This window comes from Mercenaria mercenaria, chromosome 12 (genome assembly GCF_021730395.1).
Source record: "Mercenaria mercenaria strain notata chromosome 12, MADL_Memer_1, whole genome shotgun sequence".
NCBI classification, from domain to species: domain Eukaryota; kingdom Metazoa; phylum Mollusca; class Bivalvia; order Venerida; family Veneridae; genus Mercenaria; species Mercenaria mercenaria.
Genome location: NC_069372.1, coordinates 33,765,487 through 33,778,422, shown reverse-complemented (window position 1 = coordinate 33,778,422; position 12,936 = coordinate 33,765,487). Strand labels below are relative to the sequence as shown.

The following is a 12,936-nucleotide window of genomic DNA, read 5'->3' as shown; positions in this document are numbered from 1 at the left end:
GACCTCTGTTGCCAGGCCAAGTGAAAAAATAGTGTTCAAATACCTGGCATCCATTACGCGGCTAGACCAGAAGGCTCCCACGCTCGTTCCTTTAAATTTAGATAGGCCTGAAAGGGGACAGGTAACAAGCTAACAGGGTTGGATAGATAGTGGAACGCTGTATTGTACTTACATAAACTTCAACCATGTTGGGCGCCAAATGTCACAGGGTGAGAAAAATGTGCAGCCAGACCGGGACTCGAACCCGGGGCCTCGGAATACCGTTCCGATGCTCTACCGACTGAGCTACCCGGCCGCCTACACACTTTCTCCCCGTTTTCATATTCAAGTTCTATACCGTGACATATTTCCCCACCATTTTGAAATTCGTCCTCGAATTTCAGCGGGTACTTTATATATAAGCAATTACAGGTGTCGGAGACTAACCAGTGTAATGCCGTCACGGTCCCATGTTGGGCGCCATTATCACCGCCCCTCTTTATTTCTATAGTTTGTAATTGATTGATTGGGTTTTATTTCCTCTGGTGATGTATTTCCGACTAGATATTTAGATGTTATATGGTATGGGTTCTTTTAAGGACGATGACAAAAATTTGGTTGCAGACTTTAATAATGTCATCACAATCGTGTATCAAAATAAGTATCATTGGCATCATAATGACATCAAAGTTTCATCATCCTAAAAATAAAGTTATGATAATTTATAATAATGATTTAACAATTACATTGTATATCAAATATTCAACGCGAATGACAGATGACAGCTGTCAAAATTGTAAACAAGTAATTTACCGAAGGTAAAATCAATGATGCTTGACATCCGATAGATTACACAGGTAAATAAATAAATCGTTTACATAGCTTATCAAATTTTATACATACATAGAGAACAATATAAGATAAGGCATATTTACCTGGAAAATGTATAATTTCCAGTCCAAAAATATATATATGCACAAGTATAAATGAGGTACCTATGTAAACAAAGCCATTTTGAAATTTTGACCAAGAAGTAACCAGTGCTGTGATTGGGTGTTATAGATCACGTGCAGATACTTATTAGATATAGAAAGTATAAAGTATGGAAGGCCGGGAATGTCAAATGTTACTATTATAGGAAAATCAAAAACAAACGAAGTATTTTCATGATTGTACTATATCATTTATTTGTGCTCTACGACATAAACAGTGCAGATTATGGCTGGAGGACGCGGAACTAGTAGTAATTCAAAGAAAGGGATGTATTCTAAATCCAAAACACGTGGGTTCGACGGCGTTTGTGATTTTGTGGATGAGCTGTGTGCAAATCCTGAGGAGGAAGAGCCAATTATGAGACTACAGATGTGCTTAAGTCAAGTATTGACAATGACACTTTAAGTAATAGCGATCACATAGCTATAAATGAGGCCCAGCTCTTGATCCCAGTAATTGGACTGGCCAATCGTAAAATGGAACATCGTATGTCTGTCCAGGACAGGGCTATTGAAAAGTTACAGGCGAGCACCAGAATAGTTGCTTACAACACAGATGTTGTCAGCCAACACACTCGTAGGGAGAACTTACGTATTTCTGGCATTCCAGAAACACCTGGAGAAGTATTAGTTGACGTCGTCGTTGATCTTGATGGGTGTTACTTTAACTCCCTCTGCTATCAGCACAGTGCACCGGCTAGGCAAACCAGGTGATCGCAACAAAGGGTTAATCGTTAGGTTTGTCTCGCGTGAACACAAGTTCCAAATTCTGAATAACAAAAACATCTTCGAGGCAAGGAGAAATACACAAAGGTATTTTGTAATCACGATCTTATTCCACTTAGAGTAATGCTGAAAGCTGTCGTGAGGTTGTGAATGGTGTTTATGTTTGTAATAACTTTCAACGTGGTAAATTTTCTGTACAAAGTAAGGGTGCAAATGTTGTTGTAAGTTCAAACCTAGATGTCTCAGCAGCAGGTATCAGTAATCTTGAACCATATAGCAGGAGGTATGATGCCGAAAGTTCTTGGGAACCGTGTAATTCCAATAATAAAAAATTGTCATGATACAAGCTCTAGTGAACCGTGTAATTTAGCAAATATTGGTAATCTTGAACCATATAACAGGAAGTGTGATGCTGGAAGTTGTTGTAAACCATGTAATTTTGATGATAAAAACATTTCTTTTAAGAAATGCGATGCTACAAGTGAACCCTGTAATTTAGATGTGCCAGCGTCAAGTGTTGGTAATCACAACCTAAGTAACAAGAAGTGCGATGTCACATTTACTTGTGTACAGTGTAATTTTGATGAGAAAAACATTTCGTTAAAGAAGCATGATGCTACAAGTTTTCGTGAACCGTGTAATTCTGATGATAAAAACCATTCTTTTAAGTGTATTTATTATACCAATAACAGTACACAAAATATTTCAAATAATTTTGGTGAAACTTGTTTACAAAGAAATAATGGTATGTCTACTCATGTTTGCTTCAATACAGGTGGCACTTTATTTGAGTCCTGTTCAAATAATGATTGTTGTAATGATAGTACCTTATAAACTGCTTGTTGTTGTATCAGCAAATCTAAACATTGTTGTAATGAAACTGTTATAGAAGATACATGTACTTGTAACAAGAAGGCTTCAAATTGTAAAGAAGCTATTATATATTATAGTTTTCATGTTCTTGTACCAACAAAACTAAAGATTGTTGTAATGACGTTATTGTAGAGGTTGCTAAGTCTTTTTCCTGTACCAATATGTCTATAAATTGCTGTAGTGAAGATGTTATAGGAACTATAAGTCTAAAAATCATTGTAATGAAGTTGTTGTAGAAGATTCTTATAAGGAAACTGCTATAGAGGACATCAGTCACACTTCTGAATCTAGTAATACCTTGAATAATTTTGTTAATACAAAAGATAATACTAAAGATCATCATATCACAGGAAGGATAAATACCTTTCATGACCATAATTATGTTGAACATTTAAGTGTTAGTCGTTTGAAAATGGTTTTTCTAAATATTTGTGGTCTAATGTCCAAATTGAAAGCACCTGATTGTGGAGATTTTTTTTTCAACAATATGATATTGTTTGTTTAGTTGAAACTAAGCTTTCCAGTCTTGATACTTTTGAGGTAAAGAATGTCAAAAGGTTACCCCCTTTGAATCGCAAAAATACCAGGAATAGGTCCGGCTGTATTGCAGTATTAGTAAGAGAGGAACTTTAATAATTAAGTATAATATGTCCAATATATAAAAATAAAGGTGTTCCTACGGATCCAGATAATTACAGAGGTATTACCATATTAAGTTGTTTTGGTAAACTTTTTACAGCTGTTTTGAATAATCGTTTGAATCAGTATCTAAATTCCATGAATGTGCTTTCTGAGGAACAAGCCGGGTTAAGAAAGGACTATAGCACAATTGATCGCATTCTTAATCTGAAATGTTTAGTGGATATTTAATTTATCTTCATTTTAAAGCGCCTTTGTACTGTGCATTTATCGACCACAGGTAAAGCATTCGACTCATTCAATAGAGCATCACTGTGGATGAAACTCTTACAACAAAATATTGATGGTAAATGTTTAAGATTATCCACAGCTTATACCAAAATGCCAAATCTTGTATCGGACAAAATGCTAAACTGTCTGATTTTTTCATAAGTAATATTGGTGTTCGTCAGGGTGAAAAATTATCAAATATTCTTTTCTCCATGTTTTTAAATGATCTTGTTGATTTCATTTCAAAAGCTTATGATGCCTTAGATTAAGTGAATGATATTGCAGGAGCCTTTGAATCCAAGGAACAGTTACAGGCTGCTTTGAATGCTATGTACTTATATTGTCAGACATGGAAGATAGAGGTTAACTCATCTAAAACTAAGGTCCTTGTATTCAGCAAGAAGAGTCAAAGAAACAAATCTGTATTTACTTTCAATGGGAAAAATTAATCAGTAGTTGATGATTTTGTATACTAAGATATGACTTTTACTTGTAATGGTAAATTTGATAAAGCAAAACGTGTATTGATAGGACAAGCCTGAAAAACCATGCTTTGTGTTCTACAAAAAGCCAGGAAGTTGGCATTACCTTACGATATGCAACTGCAGTTATTTGACAGTATGGTTGTTCAAGTAGCATTGTATGGTTCTAAAGTTTTTTTATTTGAAAAATGTGATGTTATAGAGTCTCTGTTTAATATTCAGTTTTACAAATATATACTTCATTTTAAGAAAACCACACCAACCTGTATACTTTGTAGTGAGTTGGGTAGATACCCAGCTGAAATTCTTATCAAAGCCAGAATGGTTGGTTTCTGGAAAAGAATTGTAAGTGGTAAACAAGATAAGATACCTGCTATTTTATATAAACTCCTGTTACATTTACATAGTTCTGATATTTTTCACTCAAAATGGTTATGCAAAGTTGAAGAAACTTTTAACTGTCGTGGTTTTTCGGGTTATTGGGGTACATCAAAATTGCAATCTTGCTAAAATGGTGAAAAACAGGTTGTGTGATCAGTTTAAGCAAAATTGGTATAATTCTATATATATAATGCCTAAATGTTTAAATTATAGGATATTTAAAACATCTCATTTTTTTGAATATTATCTGAGTATACTGCCGACTGATCTTAGAATAAGTTTGAGTAAGTTTTTGTGTTAATCATAAACTACCAGTAGAAAAAGGTCGTTTTCTTGGTATTATAAGAGATGATCGCATCTGCGAGTTATGTAGTACATGTATTAACAAATTTGGGGATGAGTATCACTATATTTTTGAATGTCATTATTTTAGAAAAGAAAGAAATATATTCTTACTGATTTTATTAAAAACCATAACACTACTAAAATGAATGCACTGTTTAATTCTGAAAATGTTAGTATATTGTTCTGGTTGGAAAAAATCTGTAAAATTGTATTGTCTAAATTTCGATAGTGTCTCCTTTTTAATTACAAATTTATCTGTATTCAATTGTTAAGTGATACATTTTCATTAAAAACCTTAACACTACTAACGTGAAAACACTGCTTATTTCAGGAATTGTTAGTATATTATTCAGGTTAACAAAATTTTGTAAAACTTTGCTATCTAATTTTCAATAGTGTCTTCCTTTTAATTACACACTTGTCTGTCTCTCTGAATATGATACTGTATAGATATCTCTATACTTTAAGGTTTTGGGATTGCGACTCTAGTGTTCTGTGATGATCCACAGGACTTTGGTGCAATTATCATCTAGTCATTCCATTTCATATTTCTTATTTCTCACCATTTTGGGACTTGTGGATGGTGCAGACTGCTGGAGTTGTACTTCAAAATATTTTTGATATTAATACAAGTCCAGTTACATATAGCCATTAATAATCATAGTGATATGTATTGCTCAATCTTGTGTATTATATTTGTGTAACATGTATGCACACACCCCTGTTAGGGGTGATGTTCTTTTAAATAAACTTGAGACGTGTCTAACTTACGTAACATTTAATAATAAAATATCTTTAGACCATTGCAAATGAAGAAAAAAAATGTAGACTTATAGATATAAGTAATGTTGTATCGCGTAGAAGTTTAGTCTGATAAGTCTCTGAACTGATTACAATAAGATACATATGACGCAATCATAGCTATCAATTAGATTTACAAAAAGCTGCAGATAAGTGGCAATTTTCCATATAAAACTCATTAAATTAATGTTATTTGCTTCACATAAGTAAATATATGTGGAAAACGTAGACTTAATTGTCTGCTTGCAAACTTTGATCTAGTCGATGAAACACAGCAATCAAATTCCTTCAAGAGAAAATCTACAGTCTGTATTACTCTTCAAAATTAAAGTAGTTATCTACTTACGAACAATTATCATAATAATATTAACAGTCACTGATGTGCACTAAAAGTCACTGATGTGCACTCTCAATAATCCATCAACAGTACAGACGCCTTTGAATAACACATCTTTTTACAAAGTCATCAATTTACTTTTTCTGACAAGTCACCTTGCTCTACAACAAATGTAAAATATGTATGATTCAACTGGTATTGCTAAAGAATTCCACCAGTTTAATAATGACAGACTCTAAGACTCTCTTAGTGTTTGTGACACGAGAATGGCCATCATTATTTTTAGAAGTAAAAATATTAATCAACCCGTCTTCCTCTTCACGACTGAAATTGTTCTAAGATGATTAAGACGGTCGTCACAACTTTTAGAAATAAAAATGTTAGTCAAACTGTCTTCCCCTTCACGATTGAAAATTGTTCTAAGATGATTACATGTAAGACGGTCATCACTACTTTTAGAAATAAAAACAAATAAATATATATAAAAATAGCACCTAAAATATCACGAACCAAAACCGTTTGCTTGTATGAAGATCAAACAGTGTTTTCGAAATACTGATAATGAATTAATGCAACTTAACACACATTTGAAGAACCTTCCATGCAATTTTACGTTGTTGATGGAACTTAGAATGACCACAAAGTCAAACCTGCGCCCATTATGTGCGAAAAGGATCACATTATAAAACTTTTCCAGCCATGTGCAGAATTTATTCAGTGCTCTTGTGATACTAAATGGTTCAACAAGACACCCATTGACCGTCATTGCATTAAATAAAACAAATATATCGGTGACTTGTTGTGCTGTGACAGCTATCGGCTGTTTGGGCAAAACATATTTGTTGAAGAAATGGCCCGAATCGAGTTCCATGGCTGCTATCTGAGTAATGTGAGGGAAGTTGCAATCACGAACTGCAAACCAAACAAAATTGAAATATTAACATAATTTATTACGTTATTATACAGCCCTTTCTCCACGAATCCTCATACTCATGGGTCACTGATCGGATAGCAAATTACAGTTTTCTTAATTTCGTTTTTGTGATATCAAATATTTTCAATTACCTAAAGGCGTTATTTTGATATAATAAAACATTTTTCTTAAGCAAATTACATACTCAGATCAGTTACTTTCAGGTCAAACGTGATAAGTGTCGAATTAATTAGGTGTTTCTTACCAGTCAGGTTAGAAGAATGGCTAAGAATTTATGAAGGAATATGAAAAATAAGTCTACTTCATAAAATCTTAAGCAGTCTCCATTGAGATGAATTTAGATTTAATAACATTTTATAAAGCAGATTACTTTCTCAGATCATTTGTTTTCAAGTCAAACGTGATCAGTGTGGAATTTGCATGTGGTAGGTGTACAGGCTTGAAAACCCCTCTGGGAACTAGATCAGGTAACTTTGTGATGTCAACTCAGCCATGATGACCAATTACTTGAAGAAAGAAATTAATGATTTACTCCAGTGAGAGGTGAACTTTATATAAAATACATGGTTTTCTCCCTAAAAACCTGTATCTGCAAATGTAATTATTTCAAGGTAGCAATAATATGCAGCTTTGACTGTATTTTGTCTGGCATCAAGGCACATCATTTGATCTTGAAATAATAAATTATCTAAGAACTAGAAGAAATAAATAATGACCTAAGCTCCTAAGCTGATATCTATGATAAAATGGTTACAACATTAGTTTCACAACCCAATATTTTAGGTGTTATTTCTTGGCAAACTACTCGATGAGTATCCTTGGGCAAGGCATACAGCTAACTGTACATGACGATAGAAATGTTATGTGACATTGTATCAAGTCTCAAAAATATGTCTACTTCATAAAATCTTAGTTTTTCCTCTAACCTGACTGGTAAGAAACACCTTCTAATGCTTCCTTGGCCGCCTGATTTTTTTGACAAGACGTTCTTGTTTTAAAATGATATTTCAACTTTATACGTCTATACTAGGGTATTTAGATGACAAGAATTTTGATCAACAGCTAAAGCCGAGTAGATTCACACCTCCATTTGACACTCATGTTTTTTTTTAATATTCTCTTAAGATGTGAATAAAAACCCAAATCATTGAAATATCTATGCTTTTGCAAACGTTTAACAAATTAATATACATCAACAGTGCGTACTTCAACACCTCAAATCATTGGACAGGCAAGTTATCTGAAGTGGTGTAAAATTAGCATAATTGATATCAAGAATTGTAGTTGTCGATTTATCTCTCAAGTATGTTCATAAGAAATTAGTATTCTCTATTACCTGTTCCAAGCTTTGTGTTGATTGCAAAGCATGACACGCCTTTTCCCTGGCTCATCCGATGAGTCTTATCGTATGGTACACAGTTCACATGCCCACAATCAACATTTTGACATTGAAAATATAGATTACCATTTATACAGACCTTTTTCATTTCGCCAAAAAATGTTGTCAAAAGCTAAAAAGAGAACGTCCCATTCCACAATCCTTCGCCCTACCCGCCAACACTTTCATTGTCTAGTTTGTCATTTCTTAATCTAGTTGAGAGAATATTTTTATCACGGGCGTAGCCGAAGGTGCTTCTTAAAAATCACGTACTGTAAATGAAATGTGGCGATATTTCACGATCTTATTAGTATCCTACTGCCTTAATAACGCCGAATTTAAATAGCCGTTGCTTGTGACCCTGTAGACGGACCGTCAGGGGAGGTAACTAGTTTGGTAACGGTTTGGGACTAGTGTTTTCACTCCCATTAGAATAACATAAATAAAAACATCATGTGTGCTCATTTCTCCATTCAACGTTGTCCCTCGAGTTTGGGAAAAGTTTGTCTTACACAGGCAGGCATGTAAGGTCACTGCATTCTTTCAGAAAACAAAAAAAAAAAATGAAGGTCGATTTTTCGGGAAAAAAGATATCTCATTAGACATTTTGTTGATTTAAGTTATGTTTTTAACACAATTGAGCCGATTAGTTATTTGTTCTTAGCCTAATATAGAACACTGTTTTAAGGTAATTCTGGACGTGTGAAACAAATATTGTCGTATAATGTAAAAGTTTAATAAACCTTTTTTCAAGGCATGATAATTTGTATAAAAATCAGTAAATAAAAGGTAAGGTCGTGTGGTTAATTATAAGACCGACTTATAAATATTGACCTCCGGTACATTTTCACAATGTGCTTCTGAGTAAAATTGTACTAACATTCAGAAATTCAACAACATAGATTTAATTGAAACGTTTGTTTGTTTTATATTTACCTATTCTCAATCATATGGCCAAATAAAATGTATAGGTCCGTGTGCTTTTTTTTTCAGGATTTGCCAAATATCAACTGGATTTCTTACATTCTGCTTATTTAATGTTAACATTTGAATTCTGGTTTTATAAAAATTATAGTTTACAAAAACAGTACCTCTGTTGTTTAACACGTACTGTACGTGATATACGAGATTCTTAGCAACATTTATGCTACCGTTTAATTAACGGCTTTCGGACATTCACTAGCTTAATGTATCAGCATACCGGTAAATGGACTGGATTTCTTTGTTCTTGCAATAACGAGCCACCCCAAATGAACAGACCATGCGTCCAAATTTGATCGAATGCATCGATCGAACTGCTTATATTTTGACAACATTTTCACAGATTTATCTGTTATTTAAGAAATAATAAGTTCCCAAACGTGGTTATTCTAAAATAAATCACACTTGGGAATTTCTTATTTCGAATCTAACACGACATATTAGTATCAACAGTGTTAGAAACAAGAGCTGTCCGTAAGACAGCGCGCTCGACTTTTCTCAGTGCTTGACTCTGAATTAGAGCTTTGTCAGAAAAAAAAATCCTAAGTTAAAAAGGGACATAACTCTGTCAATTATGGGAATTGTTTCTCCTGGTGTAGACTTTGATAGTAAATAATTATTTTGAGTTTCAAGTCAAAAGCTTTGACAGTAACAGAGATATTTGACTTTTAACAACAAAAAAATGTTTAAGTTAAAAAGGGGAATAATTCTGTCAAAATTCAAATCAGAGTTATGGATATTGTTTCTTCTGGTTAAGACTTTGATAGTCAATAAATATTTTAAGTTTCAAGTCAAAAGCTTTGATAGTAGCAGAGATATTTGACTTTATCAAGAACTATAACCAAAAATTCTAAGTTAAAAAGGGGCATAATTCTGTCAAAATTTAAACCAGAGTTATGGGAATTGTGTCTCTTGGTGCAGACTTTAATTGTACATAACTATTTTGAGTTTAAAGTCAAAAGCTTTAATAGTAACAGAGATATTTGACTTTATCAAAAATTTAAAAAAAAAATCTAAGTTAAAAAGGGGCATAATTCTGTCAAAATTAAAACCAGAGTTATGGGGATTATTTCTTCTGGTGTAGACTTTAATGGTGAATAAGTATTTTAAGTTTCAAGTCAATAGCTTTGATAGTAACAGAGATATTTGACTTTATCAAAACCTTTAACCAAAAATGCTAAGTTAAAAAGGGGCATAATTCTGTCAAAATTCAAATCAAAGTCATAGGCATTGTTTCTCCTGGTGTAGACTTTGATAGTAAATAACTATTTTAAGTTTCAAGTCATAGCTTTGATAGTAACAGAGATATTTGTCTTTATCAAAAACTTTAACCAACGGCGACGCCGACGCCGGGGCGAGTGCAATAGCTCTACTTTTTCTTCGAAAAGTCGAGCTAAAACTGGTAACTACTTTTTACGACCGTGCTACGCACCTGATCGAATTAAGTCATTGCACGCGAGTGGTTAAATGCAGAATAACCCGAGATAGATTTTGCTCTACATGTATGTAGGTTATTTGCTGGTCGTGTTAGAATATTGATTTTAGCCCCAGTATCGAACTATAGTCAATAGCACAAACTTGAGACAGATTTATTTTGCGGGTCGTATAATAATGAAGGAATATGAACTACGAACCATGTCAAGCTTTTTATTCAAACATTTATCTTCGAAACAGTTTTGCTGACCCATAGGGCACACCTAAGAATAGAATGTACTTTAATAGGTTTCGGATACTTTTCTTCTTAAGAGAAAAAGGTTGTAAGAAAGAATATATCTTATTTCAAACTCTCTTATAATGAGACTTATCAAATGTCATTTTAAAGCCTCTAGTGTGATCTATTTGCCATTTTTTACGAAAGATCTTTACTTCAAATGTTTACAATCTTCATTAAATGTCTTTAGTGTTATTAGATTGAATATAAATTAAGTTTGCATAAAGAACTGCATTTATCATTAAATATCAAGCAGTAACTGTTACAGTTGATTGTTAACACACAGCCAGTGCGTACTATTTCAAACCTAAAGCATAGTACTGTTAATACAAGTAAAAAACACCTCATCCTTTCATCTACACCTTACCCGTCCCTTTCTTTTATTTTGTATATAATTTAATGTACTTGTTGTTGGAGTTTTGACACAACCAGTCTGCTATATTTTTCCGTTGCAGTTTCTCCTTGTTGCGGGCCTGCTATACAATGCATGACTCTATTATTGTATTTGGGGTGCTCTGTGCTTCCGGGAAATCCACTCATACCTTTTTTTCTTTTATGGTTTTGAATATGAAATTTGGACCTAATATACCTTAAAACTGATTCCTTAAAATAAAAACTAAGGTATATTTCAAACCATATGTTGTTTTTTTTTCATGGAAGATAACTTACATTGTGATAATTCCACCCCATTTCTTTTCAAAACATAAATAATCACATTTGAAATAGCATTATACAACGAAATAAAAAAAAACTAAGCAAAAAGAAACATACCAAAAATGCCATCTCCTCGGTAGTCAGACTGATCGGTGCTGATAGCCTGGAAGCACATTTAGTAGTTTCATAATTTCATGTTTTTGTCACATAAAAACAAATCGACATTTCTATTTTTACATCACAATGTTTATAATGTATAAAATTTTAATAAATTATGTAAAGGTCAAAAGACCTTATTTGTTTCTACATTTCATACTGTTTCTTCAGAATCAAGAGAAAAAAAGAAGCTTGCAGTTATAAAGAAGTGTGTTAACACCCTGTGCTGTATGGTATTTATTTCGTATGATTTCTCATTTTTAAATGACGTACTGTTTCATTTCCTTAATGATATATCATTAGTAAAAGTGCATTTCTGATTAGGAGCAAACAGAATTTTTCTTGATAATAAAATTGTGGTATCTGGTATATACATGTATAAACGCATATTTGGAGAACATTTCCACACAATAACGAATTCTATACCTGTATATGATTCCATTCTTTTATCATATTTTTTTCGCAGGTTCTTAACTCACATGTCTCTGTCTTACAGTTCCTTATTCCCACCTGTCCTAATTTACTTATAATAAACTTGTCCATCAATCGATTTGGACAGTATCATTGTTCAATGGTGAACAGTGCAGATCATGATCAGATTTATACTGATCTATTTATACTGGTTGCAAAGGCAGAATCAATCATGTCCAGCATGATAAGGGTTAAGAAACTAAAGGGTGCGTGATGTTTCTGTATGTGTATCAATATAACCGCTAATTCTGTAATAACATACGTTTTACCTTTTGTTCAAATCAATTTTCAATAAACATGTGTACAACCGTTGCCGAAAGGTTATAAAAATGTAACTTTACGTATTTGTCGGCAAAAACAAAGTTAACATTTTGTTGTTTCAGTAGACTGAATCATTCTAGTTCATGTAATACTTTGATTGTAAATATCTGTTGATCGGCAATGTTTTTGGTCTAATTTACCTGTATTTAATAAAACTCGAACCTAATCTTACCTTTAACTTACACACGGCATTTTGGGCTTTAAGCATAATGTTCATAACTTTAGAACAAATATTTGAAGAGCTCATTACTATTAAATTCATTACTAACTTCTAGAGTGTGATGTATGATTCACCCGAAACACACAAACTGCTTTAAAACATGGAACTGTAAAATTTTTCACTTGCTATATAACTGAAACTTAAGTCTTATTTAATATTTTTAAGTTTTCAAATTGATCGTGGATAAGTTACGTCGAATTCGTGTGTACTATTTCAAACCTAAAGCATAGTACTGTTAATACAAGTAAAAAACACCTTATCCTTTCATCTACACCTTACCCGTCC

General features: G+C 33.0%; 1 non-coding gene across 1 annotated transcript; it reads right to left on the bottom strand.

Annotated features, from left to right (window-relative positions):
• Positions 1 to 223: 223 nt before the first annotated feature.
• Trnat-ggu (transfer RNA threonine (anticodon GGU)) lies at positions 224 to 295 on the bottom strand. The gene has a single exon. It is a non-coding gene; the product is annotated as a tRNA-Thr (tRNA).
• Between the last annotated feature and the right edge of the window lie 12,641 nt (positions 296 to 12,936).